The sequence below is a fragment of the Peromyscus maniculatus genome, chromosome 12 (genome assembly GCF_049852395.1).
Source record: "Peromyscus maniculatus bairdii isolate BWxNUB_F1_BW_parent chromosome 12, HU_Pman_BW_mat_3.1, whole genome shotgun sequence".
In the NCBI taxonomy this organism is placed as follows: domain Eukaryota; kingdom Metazoa; phylum Chordata; class Mammalia; order Rodentia; family Cricetidae; genus Peromyscus; species Peromyscus maniculatus.
The window spans coordinates 15,848,131-15,873,665 of record NC_134863.1 but is presented as its reverse complement, the minus strand read 5'-3'; the positions used below and the strand labels follow the sequence as shown (position 1 = coordinate 15,873,665).

The 25,535-nt window shown below is 45.7% G+C and overlaps 1 protein-coding gene across 16 annotated transcripts in view; it reads right to left on the bottom strand.

The window, feature by feature from the left end:
- Lpp (LIM domain containing preferred translocation partner in lipoma) overlaps positions 1 to 25,535 on the bottom strand; it is a 602,788-nt gene that overhangs the window by 521,978 nt on the left and 55,275 nt on the right. For 13 of the 16 annotated variants that reach the window (XM_042259107.2, XM_076548645.1, XM_076548644.1 and 10 more), the window contains one exon: positions 15,681 to 15,782. The exons of 1 other annotated variant lie outside the window; for it this stretch is intronic. The gene's annotated coding sequence lies outside the window, so the exon portion shown is untranslated. Of the gene's footprint in view, positions 1 to 15,680; positions 15,783 to 24,957; positions 25,261 to 25,535 lie in introns of those variants that run through there. 2 more of the 16 variants (XM_076548647.1, XM_076548642.1) reach the window with 1 other exon arrangement.

Below are 25,535 nucleotides of genomic sequence, written 5' to 3'. Positions count from 1 at the left end.
AATGCTTGCCAATTTTTCAGCTTGATAAATAATTGTTGGGTAGTTAATGAATTTAACAACAGTGTGAGAGACGGCATGTTAGCATCAGAAGGGCCCTTCGCTGATCACCGAGGCCAATCCTGCCTCTTGCATGTGTCAAGAGAGACTGAAAAGGGAGAACCGAGTCCATGCCCTATTTGTGTGCACTTGGCTCTCTGCTCCTGATGGTAGGCAGAGGGGGTCAGAGGCACATCTTACACACTTCGGTGTCTCCAGAAGCTGGTGTCGAAAGTGCTCATTTAAATACTTGTTGAATGAGTGATCGTGTCTGTAAATAGTCTGGACACAGCAGGTGTTGCAAAGTCGGGCTAAGAGCTCAGTTCTTCTGCCTCCCCCCCCCCCCCAATGCAGTGTGTGAGCATTTGGTTATCGACCTAAACTCAAAAAGAACCAAAGAGAGAAGAGGCGAGGAGAAGATAGATCCTTATAAATATGAAATTCATTGAGCAAATGCAATAGCTTATCTACTGGCCATGTTAAAACTAAACCCACATGAAGTCAAATATGAATGAAGGCAGACTACCAATGCTGTGCATCCTTTGCATGGTCCCTATACTGGGAAATTTGATGGAGTTATTCATAAAACTTTATACTACTGGAAAAACAAAACAGAACAAAAACGAACAAAAAAACTACCTAAAGGCTAAAGGACAGTATGTCTCTATAGCACATATCTGCCCAATAAGGACAGTCCTCTGTCCTCCGATTTAACTTCATCAGTCCCTGTTACTCCAGAGGACACTCAGCATGAGGTCATGAAATCTAGCAGTCCAGAGTGTTCCAAGGAGCAGAGAGGCCACTGGAATAAAGATCTTTCTTTCCATGGGCCTGAAGTCAGCCGTTCATCTGGCCTCTTTTTCTTATTTTCAGAATGCCTTATTCCCTGCTGCAGATCCTTGTTACTGTACAGGCAATTAATGGTTCCTAGAAAAGCAACCCAAATCTGAAATGCTACCATCCAAATTGCTTAGTAGTTCCAACACAGTCAATAATTCTCCAAAGATCCTTCAAAATAGGCCGTCCCTGTAGATGAGAAAAGTGGGGGGTCTAGGTCTAGAGAACAGAGGAGCTTTTCCTTTCCATGGCTGGGGATCCAGCTCAGGGCCTCATGCATACTAAGAAAATACTGCCACTGGGCAACAGCCTGAAGCCCAAGATCACTTTCTTTACAGTAGATGAGAGGGGAAGTGGGGTGGGGAGGACACGAGACAGACAGACAGACAGACAGACAGACACACACACACACACACACACACACACACACACACACACACACACACACACAGAGAGAGAGAGAGAGAACCAACTATGCTACAATGTGATCTCACATAGGGTAGATCATTAAAAGTGAGCCAAAAATAAATTATTTTCCAAATATAAACAACCTAACACAAGTGAAATGTCAGCTCTGATCTCCTCGCCTGACAAAGGAGAAGTACACGGAGACAGAGCAAACCATGGAAGGTACCTGAGCCCCTCCGGCATCACGTTTCACATACACAAGCGACTGTCAACAGCGAACACCAAGGAGGAGTACCCAGATCCTGTCCCGCAGAGGGGTCAGCTGGAGATCCACACAGTCGGTACCCGAGGATGCCCAGCAGTAGTGGCCTGCACAGATGGACAGGTCACAGCAGGCCCAGCTCGGGTTGGACAGAGTCCTTTCCATACCTAAGATTTGCTTACTTAAGGCAGCAAGATTCCCAGGACCCTTCGGGGTTCTAGCAGAAAGTGCATGGAATGTTAACCCTTTCTGATACTTTCCAGATAAACTGTCCTTTCATTCACTTGGGCATTCTTGCTATAAAACCACCTCAATAATAATAATAATAATAATGTTTGGGGATTTAGCTCAGTGGTAGAGCACTTGCCTAGCAAGTGCAAGGCCCTGGGTTCAGTCCTCAGTTCCAGAAAAATAATCATCATCATCATCATCATCATCACTTTGGACTTGGCATACAAACCTCATAATTTAACATCCTAATTAAATATTTCATGTTTAAAAGCAAAGGGTCCCATATTTAACATATAAAAGCCCCACTAAACAGAACAGATTTTGATCTCTGAGCCTCTTTCAGGGGGTTTACTTCAACACAGCTGCTGAAAAGGCCATGGTCCCGAGTATTCATGCAATCGCTGATTGTGTGCCTGCGCTAGTCTGCAAGGACCAGGGGGCCTGCCTGATACAGGATTCTCATACTCCAGGCCAGGCTCCTGCTTCAAAACATTCATCTGGTAACAGAAACTCCCTGAGAAGGTCCATGCTTCCTCTCACATGCACACCCCACTAGCTAACTAGTCAATATAATCCTTTTTCCAAATGAAAATTCCTAACAAAAGACGCTGCTGTCCTAAATATGGTAAATAATCAGTCGGCACTGGATGGTATTGGGCAAGAGGCTCGGCCACTGTGGGCATCAATCAGTGTCTCTTTTTGCAAAATAAATGGTCAACTCAAGTAAGCACTAGACTTCATTCTGGCTCAGAAACTCAGTACCTAAAATGAAGTTCCTACCTCTGCAGAGTTTAACATCTCCTACAGAGTAGATTCCACCCACTCTCATGCCCCCACCCCCTGAAACACACACACACACACACACACACACACACACACACACACACACACACACACACACACCCATCACTCTTACCCAATGATCAACCTTTCTGTGGCAAGCTGCAGACCATTCTCACTCCTTCCCTTCACTACTTCTTTGCTAAAATTCAATACAAAATAGGCTTCTAAATAACGGGAAAATGAGACACACAGACACCATTTAACACAAGCCCCACCTTAGGGTGATACCCTCTGCAGGGTGAGCCGATCTTCATCACTCCGGTCCACAGAAGCAACCATGCGCTGTGTCCTCAAACCTGACCCTGCAGTCCCTAAACTTACAGGCATCCATGGAACAAAATCAATACCAAAGTATCTCCCCATTGTAGTGGTGTACCCCACCGGAGAGCTTTTGAAATTCCTTAAGAAATACAAGCAGATACCTCATTGGCTCTAGCTCCTGGGGTTTACCTGGCACCTCCCCTACAAACAAAAAGTAACTTTTTGCATGATGTTGTGAGATCTGTAATAACAATGCATCAATGGGAAGGAACAAATAGTTCTCATTTGTGTTTGTTTGTTTATTTCCAGGCTAAGGAAGTTTCCGCATCACCCACCAATGACCTTGGGAGACTCTATAATGTCTTTTCAGGATAACAGGCCCCAAGGTCAGTAACTAAAATGGTGAAGGTCAAAACCACACAATAAAAATACAGAGCCTATATGGCAAGAAGATTATTTGGGAAAATAAAATAACAGCAGACTCCTATTTAAAACTTGTTCAAGGAATTTTAAAAAAATAATAATGGCTAAGAAGAGGTGATAGAAAAGAAAAGTAAAATTGAGCCCAGAAAAGACTCATTTGCCTGAGATCCCCTTCAGCCATACAATTGAAACTGACAGGAGAAAAAATAATATTCACGTTTCTATTTGCTACCCCCAAACGACATGGTTGGCCGTTTGTTTTGTTTTAAATAAAATGGGGAAGCAACAAATATATTAAATCCATCTGCAAAAAAACCCGCATTTGCATGTGGAAAACAAATCAGTGGGTGCCTGAATGGGTGATTAGGCATGCAATTGCCCATCTGCACGGGCCGCGCACCCTTGCAGGTGTGCGCTGCACAGGAGCAGAACATCTGAACCGGGAGTCCGCCACCACGGAGGGCTGCAGGTGGGGGCAACCCGAAACTCTCAGGCTCTAGACTTGAGCCACCTAGAGCCACAATCCCATTTCGGCACATCTTTTGGTTACATCTCTGTGGATCCTTTAAATGATCGGAGTAATCTCCCCTTCCCCAAGAGCACCGTCCTGCCCCTCTCCCCCCCCCCCCCCCCCCCCGCAGTGTGCCTGATGGCCTCTGTTGTCACTCCTGTTATTAGACTGTGTGACCTGCCCCTTGGGTCTTGGCTCCAGCTGCGCCAGCCTATCCCTTCACGGACCGCGCATACTTCTGTCCCAGGACCTTTGAGACACTTTCACTCATTATGAAACACTTTCTCCTGTCCCCATTCTGGTAGCTCTGGCGTTCCGCTTCACTTCCTTCATACGCCTGTTCCCATGTGCTCCTATCATCTAGAATAGGGTCTAGCGCATAGTAGGCATGTACCAAAAAGGGGTTAAATTAGTAAGTCACCATTACTATGGTTTGCTATGTCAGGCACCATCGGACCACCCATGAAATTAAAAGTGGGATTCAGTAAAGTTTCAACCCAGCAAAGAAGGGAAGATTGGAGATGTGTTAACGCAACACAGCACAGCATCACGAGCGCTCTGCTGGACAAAAAGATGAAGCATCGAGGCAACACAGTAGCAAACCACTGAGTGGGAAGGGTGGAGAAGGATTCTCTGGAACTTTCTTGAAAAGAAGAAAAAAAAAAAAACTCCACCCACAAAAATACATTCAGTTCAGAGAAGTTCTATGGTGTCCTCAGTTAGCTCCTAGTGTTCCTTATCAATAGCACTGCATGCGATAAGAGTTCCTTATCAATAGCACTACGTGTGACAAGACTGCCTGAGCTATATCAGTATTTCCGGGTGCCAAAGTCTGCAGAGAGAAGAAGAATCGCTGTCTTAAGGCTTTCATCCCAAAAGGGAATTTGAAATGCACATAAAATTTGTCTTCAGAAAGTTCTAGATTAAGACAGGGGAAGTTTTCAAAAAATGCTAAGGGTGGGTCTGGAGAGATGGCTCAGTGGCTAAGAGCACTGGCTGCTCTTCTAGGCTCAAATCCCAGTGCCCACATGGCAGCTCACAATCATCTGTAACTCCAGGTCCAGGTGTTCTGATATCATCTTCTGGGCTCCGAGGGTACCAGGCACACAGGTGGTAAACAGACATACATGTAGCCAAAACACTCATACATATAAAATAAAAATAATCTGTAAGCACTCACACTTGTTCATGCCCCTATAAAACACCAGTGTCGGCCCCTACATAAATAAATGCCCACAATGATACTCTGACTTCCCACCCCGCCTACCAAAAAGTCCTAACTGTGGCTTGTCCTCCATATTGAAAAGGCAGCCTCACTCTGTCTTTCTTGCTCCATCCACACTCCCAGAGCTCCTGCTGAGGTCAAAGTGAGCTTTGTTCCTTCCATGACAGAGTCCCACAAGAGTCCACTACCCCCTCTGCTCGCTCCACAATGACCCCTTCCCGTTCTTTCTTCACTTTCCAGCCTTTTTTTTTCACGTACCTCATCAGTGCAAAAGGAAATCACTAACAAGAGCAGGAAGAGTGGGAGATGGCCACGGTAACGGCCTCCTCCATCTCCTCCATGCCACTCCCACTATTCCACGGCATGACTTTTGAACTGACCTAGCACATAGACAGTTGCGCTCCTGGCTGAGAGCTAAGCATTGCGCCTGGGAGAGGAAGTTGGAGACACAAGATCTAATGGAGTCAAGGAGCAAGGTCAATCCATGACAGACTGCCGGCATCAGTTACTTTTACGATCTGGACCTTCAACTGCCATCTTTGGCATAAATTAGAACATTGTCAGAGTACTAACCGCTTGGATGCAAACAGGACAGACAAAGCCAACTCCTGGCCCTACTTCGAGGCAGAGACACAGAACATCAGAAGTCTTGGAACACGTTCTGTAAGTGAGGAGCTTCTACTCCTTGTCCAGCTTCTCAATTCTTCCAAGCAGCACAGACAGACAAACGTGGTATTAGAGTATGGAGCTTCTAACCTTCTCCATAACTGAGAATTGAGTTGAGTGCTACAATTTGCTGTGTGGTCTTGGAAAAGACACGTAAAAATCAACAAACCAAAGACTCCCAGAAAGCAAGGCAAAGAGAGGACTTTAATTTTGTTTGTTTATTTCCTGTCTGGCGGCAAGTGTGGCAAGGCTAGCAGACAACATCCGGTGGTGTTCTTCCTCACCATCATCCGCCTTGCATTTTCAAACTGGGTCTCTCAACGGCCCAGGGCTCGCGGAGCAGGCCAGGCTCCCTATGTCCCCAGCACAGGCATTACAGGTGGATGCCACCACACCAGTTTTTGTTTTTTTCTTTAAACATGGGTTCTACAAATCAAATTCAGGTCCTCGGGCTCGCACATCAAGTACTTCACTGACTGAGTCCTCCCCATATGCCCAAGAAAAGCTTCAAACTCTCTAGTGCCAACAGCCACGCAGCTTCCGGTATGCCCTTAGCTCTCACTTCTCTGCCATAACCACAGCAGATTCACTGAACGGCCTCAGCTAAACAGCATGCAGTCCTGGGATCCTTTCCACCACAACCCCTCCAGGATACCCTGCCAATATACCAACGGCCCACAGAAAATGAAATGCAAACCACCCATTCCTCAGATCGGGAAAGATGAGGCCCAGGGGCAGGCCACAACCTGGATAAATTTCAGGACCAAGAGCCAGGCTAGAAGAAGAAAGCCCATTCCTCCTCCACGGAGTCCGATAAGCCGTGGCTATTCTCTGCTACTGCGTTAAGTAATGAGAGCCCCACATCAAAGGTTTCTAACAAGGGGCAATAGGTTCTGAAAGGCTGGAAGGTAAAGATGCCCGTTGGCCTGCAGGACACGGGTGTTATGAGCAGAGCCACCGTGGAACAGGTATGGCTAGCAAACGACAAGTGGAGAGCAGGGTGCCCCGGCACAGGAAAGCTGGGGAGGGATGCTGCAGGGAGATGCACGGTGGCCGGGGCAGCCGGAGCCACAGAGGACAGCAGTGAGCAGGAAGCGGGGACCGCGGGAGACAAGGATAGAAGAACAAACCAGGCTCTGGCCAGGGTCACATGCTCCTGGTGAAGTGAACTTAATCGTATGGGAACGCAGAACGGGAAGGAAAGCTAAGAAAGGAGTGCCTGGGAACATCAGAGCCAGAAGAGGTTTCTATCCTCAATAGCAACTGTATGACAGGAATATTTTCATGATGTAAAAGCCTATTCTGTTTTCATGTCATTCTTAGATTACATCATGGAGTGGCTACAGCCGTCTCATACCTTATTATACATAAATCACTAGCTTAAATCAAGAGAATGAGCCAGGCCCACTGATTTAAAAGGAAAATATTAGATCATTTTTAATAACCGATATAATTCAAGTCAGTTGCCGTTGAGGCGGTGAGGTAATTCTATGCAAAACAGGTCCAAGGAGGAACCAAGGAGGGTCAGTGCTGGGCAGGTCGAGAGACAACAGCATTTAGAGACGCAGAGGTGGCTACCAGCACTTGCACGAGGGTCATTCTTAGATCAGGAAAAACACCACTTACACACTACTGGTGCCTCCAAAGCCCCCCTCACCAAACAGTTTATGGCCATTTTCCTCAGAACCACTATTCCCCAATTCCAGAAAAGGTGAGCATCATGCAGTGTTTGAATTTATACCCCAGAAGTCACTGGGCTAAATGAGCAACAGCAAGGCTTTTGGATATTCAGCAAAAGAATGAGATCTGTGGTGATTAACACGCAACATGGAGGCGTTCCCCCAGCCACCAGGGCACGACAAAGTGAAAAACATCCAGACAGCGGTGCAACAGGACTAAGAGTGACTTCCAGCAAAGAATCACACATGCCCGAGAAAAAAGAAAACCGGGGGCTGGAGAGGTGGCTCAGCAGTTCAAAGCACTCACTGCTCTCGCAGAGGACCTGGATTCAGTTCCCAGCACTTAGAGTGGCTCACAACTGCCTTTAAACTACAGTTCCAGGAAATCTGGTGCCCTCTTCTGGCCTCTTCAGGCACTGCACACATGTGGTGCACAAATACGCATGCAGAAAAACACTCACATAAGATAAAAATAAATAAATCTTAAAAAGAAGAAAAGATAAAACTAATGCTACATCAACTACATAGAAAGTAACACACTCAACAGGCACTGAACGATTCACAACTCCCTTTGGAGCACAGAGATCTGTGAAGCCAGCACCTTACAGCCCACGATCAGATGGGAAAGCAGATCTAAAACTAAGATGCTTAAGTAAGATTCTGCATCTAAACTCAGCCTTACTGGGTTGCCTTCACCCACAGAACTCTATGTCGTACTATGTGCTTTCAATACAAATGAAATCATGGGTAGGAAACACTTTGCATTGAGAATGTACTAAAAAAGGAGAGTTGAAAGACACCATCGAGCAGAGAGCAGTGGCCTTCTGGCCAGTAGCATTTTTAATGACCACAGCTAGGTTTTCCTCTGCCTTGGGCTCCGGGGCTACTAATAACCTTGACCCTGATTTTAAATCTCTCATTTCCATTAACTTTGAGAGGAGCGATTGAGATGAACACTATGGGAACCTGACACCGACTATAAGATGACCTGCTGAGCCTGTTTTTATGAAAAGACTATTTGGGTCGGGAAAAGAGACAGATGCCCTGGAAAGAGACTCTCTGCCAGACAGAAGGTATTGGCTGAGGTTTCCTGTCTGATCCCGTCATCCTCACAGCACCGATGTGCATCAGCTCTCTGTTCCTAATGCAAATGTTATTCATAACTACAGAGACACACTGTCTGAGCCAAGAAATACTGATGTATTCAACTTCTCAGGACACGGTATGACCCAACAGAGGCGGCATATCCCTGAAATATAATTGAAGGGACAAGATGGAGGCTCAACAGGCCAATTTTAACCTACTTTCACCTAATCCGTTTCTGGAAAAGAAGAAAGGTTAGAAAAAGAAGTGAAAACATGCCTAAAGGTTACATGGACTGATTACAAAGAGCCAAGGTGGCGGCCAGGTGGGAAAAAATATTGAGAGGAATTTCATGAATTCTCCCTGCACTACACACGGAGGCAGGCCTGTCCCCTCCCCAGCTCTTGGCGTCTCACCTACACAGCCAAGGGCTCAAGCAAGAATTCCAGTCATTTCCACCAAAGCAGCTCTGACTGCTGATGAAAGCCAAAAATGCAGAGGTGGGAAAGGCCAGCATTAGCTGAGAGCCTGTGAGTCTCCTCCAAAAACTCGGGCAAATTTTACATTCCATGCTGTTGTGGACTAATGTTTTCATTTCAAATTTCTAATGGAATTTTCCTGCAAAAAGTTTCCAAGGCAAACTGATCTACAAAGATGCTGTTGAGTTTATTCGGTAGCTTCCGGTAACCCCTGACTCTCATCTCAGCATATCCTAGGTAGCCTGGAAATCTATAACCAGCATGCCCTCAGCCGGTCCTATAGAACCCACATCCTGGGAGTCATGTCATCCCCATCCCGTTCCCTACGTGAAACACATCTAAAACAGAGATTAGTGTATCATTTCCAATGCTGGGAATAAACATAAATAAATTTACTTTAAGAAAAAAAAAAGACCATGGCTTACAACATGGAAAACCTTTGATACTCAGAAGCCAACTGCCTGGAGCTTGCCCCATGGACAGATCTGCACAGCAAGAGTGGAAGCCCTCAGAGCAGCAACCTGAGGGGAGCTAGTTACACCCTGCTGTAGCCATGTGACTGGGCTTTGTAGAGAACCTTCAGGAAAGAGTACAGGGATGGGAAAACTCACCTACAACCCCATGAGAAGTCCTGAGAGACCCATCTAAGCTGCCTAATCTCTGACCTGTAGAAACTTTCAATGAATAGATGTTTCTTTGTTCTGTTTGTTTTTTGTTTTTTGTTTTGTTTTGTTTTTTCCATCACAGGGTTTCTCTGTGTCGCCCTAGCTGTCCTGAAACACACTCTGTAAACCAGGTTGACCTCGAACTCAAGAGATCAGCCTGCCTCGGCCTCCTGAGTGCTAGGATTAAAGGTGTGCACCACCACCATACAGTTTGAAATGATGTTTCTTGTTTTAGCTGATAATTTGGGGAAATGTCACACAGAAACAGTAACTGATAGTACTGCATTAGAGTTTGAAATGTTCAAATTCTGGAATATTTTAATGCTCCTCCCCACTAAATCTACTATTTTTCACTAAAGCTAGGAAGATTTAGAATCAGACCACCAAAGATACAGTAACAGAAACTCTGGAAAGAAACCCTTATGCTCAAGAACACAGAAATGCTTTCCAGCTTTGAGACACAGACCCAAGCACATCATGGTCACACACACATAACTATAAATATAACACCAGTGTATAAAAAGTCAGTACAGCACTTTCTGATGCAACTTAGGGTTAGAGATGAGCTGGAGACAGAAGCACACATGAAATTATGACCTGCTCAGTCAAATTTTGATATTATCCACTTCCATTCTCAGATACTAACCGGCCTCTGTTGCCCATACTGTGGTCACAGTCTCCCCATACCATCCACCTGGGCTTCTCTTAGAGAAAAATCTTCCCCCTGAAAACTTTCCCTCTGATCCCAATTCTCTCCACTCTCCATGCCCTTTGTCTAGGCCCCAGGAAGATCTAAGGCTGTGATTTACTTACCTCAATGTGCCAATATCATAAGGCTTGAAACAATTTTGTGACAAATAAAAATACTGTAAGCAATCATCTTCCCATTGTATATGATCATCTTCTCTATGCATCTCTTCCCATTGTGTGTGATCATCTTCTCTATGCATCTCTTCCCATTGTGTGTGATCATCTTCTCTATGCATCTCTTCCCATTGGGTGTGATCATCTTCTCTATACATCTCTTCCCATTGTGTGTGATCATCTTCTCTATACATCTCTTCCCATTGGGTGTGATCATCTTCTCTATGCATCTCTTCCCATTGGGTGTGATCATCTTCTCTATGCAACTCTTCCCATTGTGTGTGATCATCTTCTCTCTGCATCTCTTCCCATTGGGTGTAATCATCTTCTCTATGCATCTCTTCCCATTGTGTGTGATTATCTTCTCTCTGCATCTCTTCCCATTGGGTGTGATCATCTTCTCTCTGCATCTCTTCCCATTGGGTGTGACTCTTCTCTATACATCTCTTCCCATTGGGTGTGATCATCTTCTCTATACATCTCTTCCCATTGGATGTGACTCTTCTCTATACATCTCTTCCCATTGGGTGTGATCATCTTCTCTATGCATCTCTTCCCATTGGGTGTAATCATCTTCTCTATGCATCTCTTCCCATTGGGTGTGACTCTTCTCTATACATCTCTTCCCATTGTGTGTGATCATCTTCTCTATGCATCTCTTCCCATTGGGTGAAATCATCTTCTCTATGCATCTCTTCCCAGTGGGTGTGACTCTTCTCTGTGCATCTCTTCCCATTGTGTCTGATCATCTTCTCTGTGCATCTCTTCCCATTGGGTGTGACTCTTCTCTATATATCTCTTCCCATTGGGTGTGATCATCTTCTCTATACATCTCTTCCCATTGTGTGTGATCATCTTCTCTATACATCTCTTCCCATTGTGTGTGATCATCTTCTCTATGCATCTCTTCCCATTGTGTGTGAGTCTCTTCTCTATGCATCTTTCCTCAAAGTTTCAAGCTTCTAGAGATCAGAGTGTGCCTAACTTGCCATAATACCCTGAGGAGTCTAAGACTGGGCTGCACATGTAGTTCAGTGCCAGACAGCTTGCTTCTCACATATAAAGCCATGGGTTCAATCTCTAGGACTCCACTGGGGGAAGGAAAAGAAAACTCGGGAGTTGCTACCTTTCTGACAAATACCAGACTCAGGGAAGAAAACAACTACAGACACTATAACCAGGAGTGGTTGTACAGCAACAGGACAAGGGATCTTCCACTCATCTGTGCAGGATTCAGACACCTTCAACCACACAGTAACCCAATGAGAAAGAACTCTTAGAAACAACCCTGAGCGCCTCAGTCTATGGCAAGCAAAAGAAAGAGGCATCCCTACCCCATCAGAAGCCAAGAAACAATACTGTAGACCTAGGGGAAAGGCTGAAGAGATTTCTCTACCTTTTCTTCAATCCTATCTCCTATAAGATGGCCCTGTGTTACATGAAGTCCCACAGACTCTGGGAGACTGTGTGGGCCTTGGTTCACACTCAGTAAGTCCTCTTGTAATTTGTGGAACAAGTAAATATAAATGAAACCTGGCTTAGCAGATGGCGACAAATGCTCAGAAGCCACCTGGCCAAGTAACCGCAGGGAGCCAAGACATAAACCTCTAACAGAAAGGACCAATGTTTTGCTTCCGGCAGACACTAATACCTGGTAGTTCTTAAGACCAAAACGGAAATATTAAAACTCAGAGTCCTTGGCTACAACAATTGTACGCTGATATCCAAAGAGGGAAATAATTTCCTTCCTGACTCCCACTGGGCCAGGCATGCTTGGGGCAGAAGGTGTGATTATGTGAACAAACAAAGCAAGAATCCCACAGGCTAGACTACAGCTTCTCTTGGTCTCTCAAGTACTCAATTTCCTAGGTCTCTGCATCTACCTCCTGGCACCTCTTCCTGATTTAGGCTTCAGCTTTAATGATTAAAAAAAGCTCCAAATTGAGTTTCTTTCCAAGACTCAGACCAAGTTACTGCTCATCTAGTCTTGGCAAGGAGAGGGCCTGGGTGTGGAGAAGGGTGAATGCCAAGCATAAGTACTATGTCCTAGGCACCATGCTGGACTCAACCTTTACAGTCTCTTACTTCCATTTTAATTCATTGCGAATCTTGAAGGAGAAACCAATTACAATAACCTATAAAGGGACCACACTTGATAAATTACTACCAACAGACTTGCACAAAACAAATGAAAGAGGCCGGTAAGACAATCAATGTGACCTCAAATTCTGGGATTTAGAAAATGAAGGCAAAGAGAGGCTAACAATTGGCAGGCTTTCTGTTAGCTCATCCTGCCATACTCTACCTTTGCATGCACTCACAGTAAGTGTCTGAAGCCACACCATTCTCAAAAGCCTGTTTCCGTACAGTCATTTGTTTAACCCTTATCAAATCATGCTGTCCAGCCCTATCTGTATACAACAACCCCAAGAGATTCAGTCAGTACCGGGTAGAGCAGCCTTGGGGAAAGGGACCCTCACAACCTTCAGATTTATTCTTCTATCCCCCAAAATGTGTCATGTGCCTTTTAGGCACCAAACATCCCACTATACTATGGGACACAGGCAGACACTGTCCTTCTTCTGACTAGGTATATATTTTTTATTTTGTCAAAAAGCAATTTATTTTTATTTTATGTGCACAGGTGTTTTGACTGCATGGATGTCTGTGTGAGGGTGTCAGATCTTGGAGTTACAGACAGTTGTGAGCTGCCATGTGGGTGCTGGGAATTGAACTGGAGTCCTCTAGAAGAGCAGTCAGTACTCTTAACCGCTTAGCCATCACTCCAGCCCCATGGGTAATAAATTCTTGCAGGTCAAGATTGCGTATGACCCAGCATTCTGCCTTTTCCAAACTCACTCTTATAAGCAGCTCTTGATGGCACAGCCTCTCGGTATCTTTGTGGAGTTGCTGGCTCACATCCCTCCCAGAAGAGGACTCCAGCCAACTGAAGCATGACACTCTAATGAGGGCTGAGAGCAAGGCTTCTCGTCCTTTCTCCCCAATAGTATAAATGCTCTGAGGAGCCACTTCATCTGTGCTCTGCCATGAGGTTTGAGTGTTAGTCTCTGGTGTGGATATTCCAAGTAGCACAGTCCCCTCCTTTGGGCCTCAGTGACAGGTTCATCACTGGGGAGTAACCAAAGCCTATGTGAATGTGGCAACAAGGCTCTCTCTCGTCCAATCAGGGAAGCAGATGTCTTCAGCTTGGTCAATGGGCAGCTATCTCCTAACCAGAAGGCAAATACCTTGAGGGTGATGAAGCCAGCAACCCAAAGGGACAGAGCAAAGAAGACTGCAGAGCATCCATCCAAGCTGGTGCCCTGCTCAAGGTGAGACTGAAGCCACCTCCCTCTGAACCAGGTCTTCCGTCACTGCAAGGTCACCCTTCCACCTTGTTCTAAATAACCTATGCCAAGGCCACGTCATTGCTTCAGAAGCAAGAGTCACCGTCGAAATCCTAACAATCTAAGGACAATAGAACCTTCCAAGCCTCTTCCAGCTGACTCATTTGGCAATCTTTCCTGTTCTGCCATTACACCGTTGGAGTTCATTAAATCCAAGTTCAAGGCTCCCACCATTTCATTTGAAACCCTGAGAAACTCAAAAGGTGAAGCAGGTAACAAAGCTTCCCATTGATGCTGTAACCATAACCTGGGGCGGGGGGATATGCAAGACCATGTTTGAGATTTTAATAAATACTCAAAGTCAAAGCCAATGAGTACCAGTTACCCACACTACAGAGACAACAATGAAGAAAACAAAATGACCAGACACAAGGATGAAGTCAGTCACACTTTCAGAGCAAGTTGGGTTTTTTCCAATCACTACAGCATTCACTGTGTTCTGAAAAACTCCACAACACTCATAGTGAGGTGTGGTGGTATTGTATTCCCCAAAATACTGTGCACCCTAATAAACTTATCTGGGGTCAGAGACCGAACAGCCACACTGTTAAACATAAAGGTTAGGCAGTGGTAGCACACTCCTTTAATCCTGGCATTCCAGAGGCAGAAATCCATGTGTTCAAGGATACAGCCAAACACGGGGACTCACGCCTTTAATCTCAGAAAGCGAGCCTTTAATCCCAGGGAGTGGTGGTAGAAAGCAGAAAGGTATATAAGGTGTGAGGACCAGAAACTAGAAGCATTTGGCTGGTTAAGCTTTTAGGTTTTGAGCAGCACAGTTCAGCTGAGAGCCATTCAGATATGAGGACACAGAGGCTTCCAGTCTGAGGAAACAAGATCAGCTGAGAAGTTGGCCAGGTGAGGTTAGCTATGGCTTGTTCTGTCTCTCTGATCTTCCAGTTCACCCCAATACTTGGCTCCAGGTTTGTTTGTATTAATAAGAACTTTTAAGATTCCTGCTACAGTGAGGTCTATTATTTACCTAGTTTAAGGCCAATCCTTGCAGTACATAGAGACTGATCCTCATCATGGAGACCACAGAACTAGAGTCAGTAGATGCAAGAATCCCCCAACTCCTTTCCCTCAGCTTGTCACCAAGGCACCACCAGGTCACACCATGCAGATGATTCTTTGTGCCATAGCCATCCTACCTATCTACCTATGAAACAGAGAGCCACTGCAGGGCGACGCATCTGACCTCCGTTCTCCTTCCCAACAGACAGCAACAAAATCCACACTCAACTAGCACTGTGGCTCTAGCCGGTCATGAACGCAAAGGCTCCCACGTTCCGCCAAGGCTAAGTTAGCCCTCTCTGCCGCCAAAGGTTGATGGGAAAATAAAATGAGGTCGCCAAAGGAAAAGGCACATTACGCAGGAGTAAACAAGAAGCATCGGATTATTCCCTGTCCTCGTCACGTCAGTGTCTCAAGTTCAGTGACACTCAACCTCCTGACAAAGGAAAAAGAAGGGAGCCACACAGCTACTGGTGACAGGGATTCGTTGTCACTGAGTCTTCCTCCAGTTTCTCTGCGTGCCCCCTGGCCAGAGGAGAAGCCCATCTTTGGTTTGCCATGTGTTTTACTGGCACTGGTATATCTATAGTCCGTTGCCATGAAACCAATTCAAAAATAATAATAATGATGATAAAGACTTTAGACTTCTCAGTTCTCCATTCTTGTTTCCAGCACCCATTATTTTTTTTAAATCTGATTAAAGAATATATATATATTCTTTAATATTTATCTTTATATATATAAATATATATATATAAAAAGAAGATATTTCTGTGTAGGACTCACCAGCTGAGGGAAAATAGCTCCCCTCCACTGAGGGAATAGAGAACAATGGCAAATGCAGAACCAGCTGACAGATTCTCTCTGCTTCTGTCCTTGAGTTCCCACCTGTGGAAAACAGAGAGCACAATGTTTGAGTCTCTCAGCTCTGACCAGCTTCAGAACTTCCTAGACCGACAATCAATGTCTCTGATTAAACCCTCCTGGGTGATGTCTAACTCTTCTAGACCTCCCAAACCTCCAGTAGGTACCAGGCACTCTTGCTTGATAAGTTTGTCTCAAAGGAAGGGAGAAGAGAATGCTCTCACTCTTCATATCTCAGCACCCTGGAAAACCGATTCATCTGAGTTGCTGAAGTACAAGACAGATCAAAAGGACGCAATTAAGGAAGAAAAGAATACGACTTAGTGGCCCTCTGAATTTCAATTTCCTTACATGTACAATGAGAACCAGTGGGACACAGAGAGCTGCAAAATCTCAGTACTCCTTGGTAAGTCCTCAATGCAGACTTAGACCTTTGAAAACTATGGCTCTTTTCTTGGGATTATACGGCATCTATTCCAGGAGTGAACTATATAAAACTTGCCCATGGTACAGGGAATAGAAACACACAAACCAGAAAAACTCCACCCTCATTCCCATAATATCTTTGAGCATTTCTAACCAATCATATAATTGCTCCATGACCCTGATATCAGTCTTCCCATCTGTGTATAAGCTTAAGAGTTGGGGGGGGGGGGGACCTTCAATGACTTCCCCAATTCTTCTACAACAAGAGAGCCAGGCACCAGGAGAGGGAAGTGGCCATCCAAGAAACCATCACTAGTGACAGGGATTCAGGGCTTCCTCCACTACAGCTAGTGACTGTCCATCTTTAACACAGACTAACGAGGACAGGGACCTGCCTTGTGTTCTCATACACTCAAGTTTACCCAATAACAAAAAGAAATTCCGTAAGGAAAATGGAGTTCACTCAAGATGAGCCCACTTGAAGCAGTTCATTCCTGAGAGTTTGAGGACCTGAGAATTATCAGAAATCTCAAAAGTCATTTTTACCAGAGCTACAACTTCAAATTTGCTGACACACTGATTGCTACGGACAGTGCAATCTGATAGAAAAAAAAAAAAAGATACCCCAACCCAAAACCCCATAAAATCCAAACTCCCTTATGCAGAGCAAGGACTGGGGGAGAGAAACACAAAACAGTTTCTATGAGAAGCAAAAGGACTTCTGACTCCCCAGAGGTCTAAGCCTCTATAAAAGACGCAGCTCTGCCCCTTGGCCCCGGGAGAGTCCCATCCTCTCTCCAGCTTTCCTCTGTGTGCCAGGGTAAGTGGCCTCCCTTTCCTATAGTCAACTTCTCTTTTAATAATTTTCTCCTTCTTTGCCATAAAGAGAACAAGCAGCTTTGCTAAAGAACTGCTGCGAAATGATTGAAGTTCCCATGCAAACAAACCATTAGCAGAGTTCAAATGCAATTTAAATTACCAGTTGTTAAAGTGCTCCTCAATTTCGCAGTAAGTTTCCAAGGAGAATTATATGCTATATACTATTTAATTGGTTGTTTTCTATTTTTTAACATCCTTTTATTCGCTCCACCCTTATATTTCAGAAGTGTCTATAAGAGCTTCCCTTTAAAAAAATTATACATTGTTGAATAGATTAAATGTAAAGATTGAAAAGTATCACAGAAACAGCTGCAGGAGTATGCAGCTCAGCAGAAATTGACGGCTGAGACCTCAAGAAATGTAGAATTTTAAAGCCTTAGAAATCAACAAAAGTGCCCACACTCTTGCCAGATAAATACACCAAGGCTCTGGGAGTGAAAGGAGGGATCAGTCTGAAACCCTCTATCAAGGGAGACCTCACAGCTCCCAATTTCCAGCCATTGGACATCTTTTTCCCACGGGGTCTGTAGGTTCCAGAAGACGGTGAGAAATACTAATGAATTTGATTTGCCACTTACATGCTTTAAAAATAAACATGGAGCCCTCTTCACATAGTCTCCTGGCTTCCCAAGTGGAAATGGCAAAAGTCTCCCCAAAAGAGAGGGAGAGAGGTAAAAACTGAAGAAGGAGTTCAAAGAAGCAGGGAGAAAGCGCATTCTCGGCAACGAAAGCCAAGAAACTCATCTCGACTCCTCACAGTCTAAGGGACTTCACGACTGCAGATTGCTATTGCTTTATCTGGCCCTAAATCAGAAGCTGCCATGGGGAAAGAGGACAGAGAGAGCAAACAAAGCCAGACTGGCCATGGCACGTGTGTAAATAGAAGAGTTTCTAAAAGCCATCGGGAGCACAATTTCAAATCCAGGGCTTCTGTAAAGGATGTTAACCTCTCCAAGCTCAAGTTTCCTGTCAACAAAACAGGGCCAATACTACCTGCCCTTCAGGGTGTGGACGACTATTTCCTGGAATTCAGCATCCAGCATATGTAATATAGAGACCACACACTGCACATTAATGCATGTTCACCTCTTTCCAATGTTTTTATAACTTCTCAACAACCACGGATCTAAGATATAAAGTATTTGGATGAAAAGCTTAATATAAATCAGTTGTGTTCTCTAAGATATGTGATATTCCTTCAAAGTAAATTCATTATGTTATCATTTTCAAAAATAAAACACAGGAAGAGTTGACATGTATTTTCTTTCTAATGCAAACTGTTTAAAAATGATACTTTCAAAAATATTTCCAAACCTAATTCTTAATCACACATTAATCAGCTTCACATGCAAAATCTTATTTAAACTCTATCAACACTGAGAAGGAGTTTCTACTTATACACAGAGGAACCTGAAGATTGAAATATACATCAAAGATTTGGGGACTAACAGTACCAGTCTTAAACCAAAGTCTTCAAAACCAAGCTCTGTGACAAGGGTTTTATTAATTATAGTCACAAATAGAATATGGACATTTATTCTTCTTCTCGGGGCAGAAATATACCTTTAAAAAAAAACTGCCATTTTCACACTTCGAATTGCTTTGGTATAAAAATAATGGCTGTTTTTTTTTTTAATGTTCATGTAAGAAACCTGCAAATCTGTTGTCTATTCTACTTTGTTAAGCTCTTTAAGTAAAAAGCTCAGAGACCTGGCATTAATCAGAGATCTATAGATGTCCAGAAGAAGCCTGAGAAAGGATAGTCATGAAATACCATCAGATCAATTCTAAAACAGATTGCAAATCGCTGTGCTCTTGATCAAACAAATCCCGAGTAACCCTGGTATTGACTTCTGAGTCCCCCCTGGGACAGCTGTTAGCTGACGTGGTGGCACATTCCCCGCAGTCAGGGTACAGAAAACAGCTGTTTACCAGTAGTCGGGTTTTGATAAAGCAGGGTGGGCCAAGCAGGCAGGCATTGGTGCTGAAATGTGTCCAGACTCTCCAAAGAACTCACAGCCTCCCTGTGGGAATGCTGGAACACCCAAGACTGGGAGAAAGGCTGTGTAAGCAAGCCCATGCCATATTTTGCTGCTCGGGGTCTCAAAGGTCTCTGCAGAGGCTGCGACTTTTCAAGTTAAGCCTGAAAATCCAAGAGGACCGCGGAATGGGCACAGGGAATCAATGGGCACGGGCGTCGAGGATGAGCCCAGGGTATTCTCAGAAACCCCAGTGAGGCCAGCAGCACAGAATTAATGGGGCATGGAGGGACAGGAAGCTAGAGAGGGTGTTACAGACAGAACACGGAGGACTTGGTATCCTGACCCAAATTACTTGAATTCATGGTGGCTGTCGATTTTGAGGGAATGATACGAGAAAAAGCTAAACGGCTGAACCACCATTTTAATAAAGGATTCCCTTCCATAGCCAGCCTTCCTCAACAGCAAGCTATGAGCATGTAAGGGAGTTCCCGGTGGGGGGGTGGCTTTTGAGTGGACTCTAATCCACAGCTCCACTGTCCCTTCCTTCTAACTCAGCAACTTTTACAGGAAAGAAACTAAATCACAAGATCCCCACTCTGCCATGAGGGACAGCCAGCAGTCTGAGCACCCAGGAGGCTGAGACAAGCTCTAGCAGGATCCCATCTGACCCATCCCTATGTGTGCTGAGAATCCCACAAGAGAAAGCCCCTTCCTGGCCGGCCTAGCACAACAAAGTGGAACCTTCAGTTAATGATGCTCGAACCAGATGAGACCAATTAGGATGTATGGAATTGCTCATTCCTTTAAAAGGGGCCCTGGCAGCAATTCCGTACATCCACAGACCCAGGACAATGAAACTCTCTCTCTCTCTGCCCTTAAACAGCTCCATAGAAAAGGAGAGAGATATGACACATGTAAGTACAAAAGCTGAGGAAGAAACACGGACCAGGGCACAAGTGCCAGAACATACTATGACATGGGGTGATCACTTATTCACGCCCATCTAAAGAAAAAGAAAGTCAGTCGTGTGTTTCCGACACGCTTCACCTCGCAGCTAGGAAGTACCACAGTCAGGAGCCGAGCCCGGATCTTGTACTTGTAAGCACGGTCACGGGCACTCAGCTGCCTCACAGCTAGCTACCTGGTGCAGGTTAACACAACGGAATCTCTTGCAAAGGAGGAGGTTTGTGGGGAGCAGATGGTGCCTGCGATTGATTCCTCTATAGGACAAGAGGAGTTCTACAGATAGAAAGAAGTGAGGTCATCTCACTTCTAAAGGGCGAGCGAGCGCGGAAGCGTGGAGATGAGCAAACGCAGGATAACGGGGAGAGGCAGAGAATGAGCTGAGAGAGCAGGGATAGGACTGGTGTCTACGGCGGACACATACGTGATTCCGGTTATTAGAGGTGTGCAAGACTGGGGACAAGAGCAGGGCTTAAAACTGTGACGACCAGAAAAATCACACATTCCAAAGACAACCGTGGCACGGTTTCAGCTTTCCTTGGGATTTCATATTCCAAGGCTGGGGCCAACCAAAAAGTCTTTCAGGCCCTGGGCCAGGAAACAAAATGGGCCCTCGGGTTTCTTTGGGCCAGGCGCACAGAAGGATGCTGTATGCGGCTTTGATGTCAGGGGTCAGAACATCCTGACCTTGAGAAAAGGCGCTAGTCAATTCCGGACACTGGCTGGAATGTAAGCGCCCAGGCTTCTGAACACAACGTGGGGAGTGGGGTGAGAATGAAAATTAAAGAACTCCACTCCACTCGTGGCTTTCTCCAGTTCTTAACTGCAGTCTCCAGCAAGTCCCTTCCCGTTAGCCAGAGTACAGTCGGAAGATGAGAATCATATTCCTGGAGTCACGTTACAGTCACAGCAACTCGTCTGCGAGGTTGAAGGTGAGGACATGTGTTCCTACATGTAAGCTGGCATGTTCAGCACAGGTCCCCCCACCCCCACCCCGCAAAAGGTACCATGATGATAGCTTAGCATGAAAACTCCCCGGTCCTCCTGGAGAAGTGGTCTAAATCGGGAGTTGTCAACAGTTTTTTTTTTTTTTTCCTCCTGCTGAAAATTGAGCTGTATTCCCCAGGCAAAGCCATTACATCTTTTTGTGCCAAATTGTTTTCATCTTTTAAATGACCCAGTAATCCCACTTTGGGCAATATACATAAGGGAATAATCCAGAAGGAAAAAAAAGACAGCAATTTGTTCAGAGATGTTATTCATGGTGCTATTTCTTGTTCTTTATATATCCCTCTATTATAGCACTGATCTCACTGTGCTGTAATTATCCGCTCCCCTCCCATACGCCTCCAAATTATCTTTGAATCAATCCCCAGCACCTAGCACAATGCCTGGCATACAGTAAGAACTCAATAAATGTTTGTTGACTGAATGGGTAATATGAAAGACATTTTGGGGGGAAAAAAGGGAGTGAGCACAAAGTACTGTTTTTTAAGAGATGGTGTTAAACTGATTTTTTTCCTTTTTTAGAAAACCTGGTAACATTAGACTGTAAACTACTTGAAGAGAAGTGTGTAAAGAAGCCTCAGGAATGACTACCCCCTGACTTAGTTTAGCAAGTTTTGGAAGAATGTTCAGACCCAGACAACTGCAGTACAGGTAGCCAAGGGGTACACAGAGGCATGGGATTCATGCAAGGTCACTTTGGCTTGATGACTAGAGGTAAGGGCTTCGTCACTTTAGCATCTCAGCCTGATTCTGACCCCATTTGTTGTGGGACTTTGACTAAACTACTGCCTAACCACTCAGAGACCCTTCTCTACACTGAAAACCGTGGGTATTTTCTGGAAAGCCCAGCTCCTTCGAAGGAAGCCCGGGGAGAACCAGGCAATGGCAAGCTAAACTCAAGGGAAGACGGGGAGGCAGCCAGCTCGTCACAGCCTCAAATCACAGGGGTTTTGATGCAGCAGTTTCTCCGGGGTCTTCGCAGGCCCATTTGACGGGATGGAGGGTGTGTTGCTAAAAGGTCTAGGAAAGAGAGAGAGAAATCTCCTCATGAACAGAAAACACACTGAAAAAGGCCTGGAGACACAGCTCAGTGGTAGAACATATACCTGGCATGTGCTGAACAAGACAAAAAGGTAACATTTTAAATATCATCACTCACAGGGCTTCACATTCTTGGTGGGAAAGAATACTTTATGAAAAAACAAAAACAAAAACCATCCCGAGAGAGAGAGCAGAGGCAGCTACGCATTCTGACGGCCTTGTGTGGGGCACGCTCGTGGCTCCAGTCAGGAGTCAGAAGCCAGAAGCAGCTGCACCCTCAACTGCCTGCCTAGAAGCTGGAGATTCTGATTCAAAGTCCATAGTCTTAGGTCTGGAGTTCTAGTAGCTTCTCCACAAAATGACACCGCTGTGTCTTTATGAAGCTCTGGGTCCATTCCGCTTGACATTTCTCCAAAGGAAATCACACTGACATCCTACTGAAAACGCTCGAACACGTCCTGAACTTCCTCTCCTCCATCCCACGGCTACAGCACTACATCACAGCTGCACCACCACCACCCGCCACACACACACACACACACACACACACACACACACACACACACACACCATACATACACACCACATACACACACATACACACACACACACCACATACACACACACTACATAAACACACACCACATACACACACACACACCATACATACACACCACATACACACACATACACCACATACACACACACACACCACATACACACACTACATAAACACACACCACATACACAAACACACCACATACACACACACACACACACCATACATACACACCACATACACACCACATACACACACACACACCACATACACACACACTACATAAACACACACCACATACACAAACACACCACATACACACACACACACACACACACACACACCTGGAATGCGCCAAACGTCTCCAAGTTTTATGCTTCTACTACTGCCTCACCTGTCAAAGAACTCCTCAATCAGTTGCCAGAGGGACGTTTGTAAAACGTAACTCGGGCGGCTACCAGCAGACCTGGACATGGGACTCGGAAGCGAACTGGGGGCCCCCGGTTTACTCACACCATCCAGTCCCTTCCGGCTCTCCTCTGTGGCTTTTCTGCACCCACAGTCATGGGCTGCTGGCACAACCCGCCCCTGTTCCCCACACATGAACTCCTTCCCACTTCGTGCCGGCTGCCCAGGGCCCGCACAGGCCCTTCCCATGGCTGGCTCTAGGCACTCAGATTCAGTGAGAACAGACCTGGCAGAGCCCCTCCCCCACATCAGCCCTGCGCCCTTGGTTGATCTAACTCTGGATTATCGATCACTCCCCCTCATTTCCATGTTTCCTATCTCCTCCCCGGCACACCCTTGCTGTTTTGCATATTTAAATATGCCGTCTGCACCCTGCGCAGGGATACTGCCCACAACAGAACAATGCACAGGAGCAGAGACTGGACAGTGATCGATAAAGCTAGGAGACCAGGGAGGTAGCTCGGTCAGTCAAGCCCTGAGTCCAAGCCCTAGAGCCCGGCTCTAAAGAGGCAAGCATGGCGGCAGCCTCACACATTTGTAATTCGGTACTGGAGAGGTAGACAGGCAGGTCCCTGGCACTCGCTGGCCAGTCAACCTTGCCTGTTCATGAGTTCCAGGCAAATAAGAGATTCCATCTTTAAGTAAAAAAATTCAAAAAAAAAATGGACAGCACCAAAAGATGTCTCTAGCCTAGACAGACAGACAGACAGACAGACAGACACACACACACACACACATACATACACACACACACACACACACACACACACACACACACACACACACACACACACGAGTTAGTAAGATTAGATAGATGCATGACACTGGAGAAGCCTGGCAGATTAGTTCAGGGAAAGGGAACTTAACCTTGGGCTAACCCCTGACCTTTGCAGCAGTCAAACAGACCCTATATGCACTAAGCCTATATGCAAGGGCTAAGACCTAGGCAGCTTCTCACACTTCCTTGGGTCTTGATTTTCTTGCAGGTAAATTAGGATAAGAACATCTACCTTCTAACATGGGGAAATCACAGGTAATTACAGACCAGTTACTGTAGGGCTCGGCACAGACTAAGTACCTGGTGTCAATAGCGCATTGTCTAGGCAAGACTCAGAAGGCAGCAACATGCTCCCCAAGCAAGACCCAGAGGAGACGCAGTCAGGTGCTCCCTCACGTACATCTTCCTCCATCCCCCAGGCTGAGCAGAGCGGTCATTACAAAGGCCTCTTCTGCCTTGCTTACAGGACAGCACTGAGTGTCCTGTGAGGGGAACGGACTGAGAAGTCTGGGTTCTAATCTTTCAGTCATGTATCAGGACAAGTATACTCTCAAGGCCTCCTGCACCATAGAATGCTGTGAAATATGACAGATGGGACTCGCGAATGGCTGGCTCTTTGCAACGTGGACAACCCATCATATCTACACAAGGTCCACAAGACTCTGTGGGCCACAGGAATGCCAGACACCAATGTGCCACAATTCAAGTCCAACCATAGCCCTGCTCCGCAGGGTAAGACCGCCCCTCCCCAAGTTCCCACACACATCCCTCTTGGCTGGTGCTTTCTCCCTGGCAATCAGACAATACTCCCAAATTATCTTTCTACCTAACTGAAGCTAGGCCTCAGGTGGGAACAATATCTGTACAGTTTGTTTGTTTGCTTGATTTTAGGTACAAATAAAAATTTTCCTCCGGCTGACCCCATTTCTAAATCCATCCATGAGAATTGCTCCCCTGGGAAAGCAGCCATCACCCTCCCCCCAGACAAAAGCCTTCAACATTCCTTACAGTATTTCCCACCACCATCCCTGTCTGTGCAAGCAAGCATCCCAGGTCGGCTAGCAGAAATGCCCTTGGCAATAATGATGTACTCACGTGAAGAGGTCACCACCACAGACAGCGGGGGGCCTTCACTGCCCTGCCTCCCTCTCACAAAGCCAGGCCCAGGACAGAACACAGCAGAGATGTGGTCCAGAAGCCTGAGGGGAACTGAGCTGAGTGAGGCGCACTCTCTTCAGCCTCCAGAACAAGGGGCAGAGGCATGGAGGGGGAAGGGCAGGAGGCGGGGGAGGGGGCTCCGCTTGGTTTCTGGAAACAAGAATTCAAATCCTGCTTCTCCCAAACCCTGAGTCACCTCCTTCCCTTCCAATAGATGAGTGTGGTGGGTAAACATTTCCATATATGGAGAAGAAGGCTGGAGGATGTCAGAAAAATCACCCTTCTCTCTGGCACTTCAAGAACATGCCCCACACAAGGCAGCTCTCCTTATTCTGAGTAAATCATTAACAACCCCCCCAGACATGGAGTCTCATCTACTACACACACACACAACAGACAGACATGGAGTGTCATCTACTACACACACACACACACACACACACACACACACACACACACACACACAATCCTGTTCCAGGAAACAGCTTCCCTACCCAGCATAGGAAGTGGCTGGT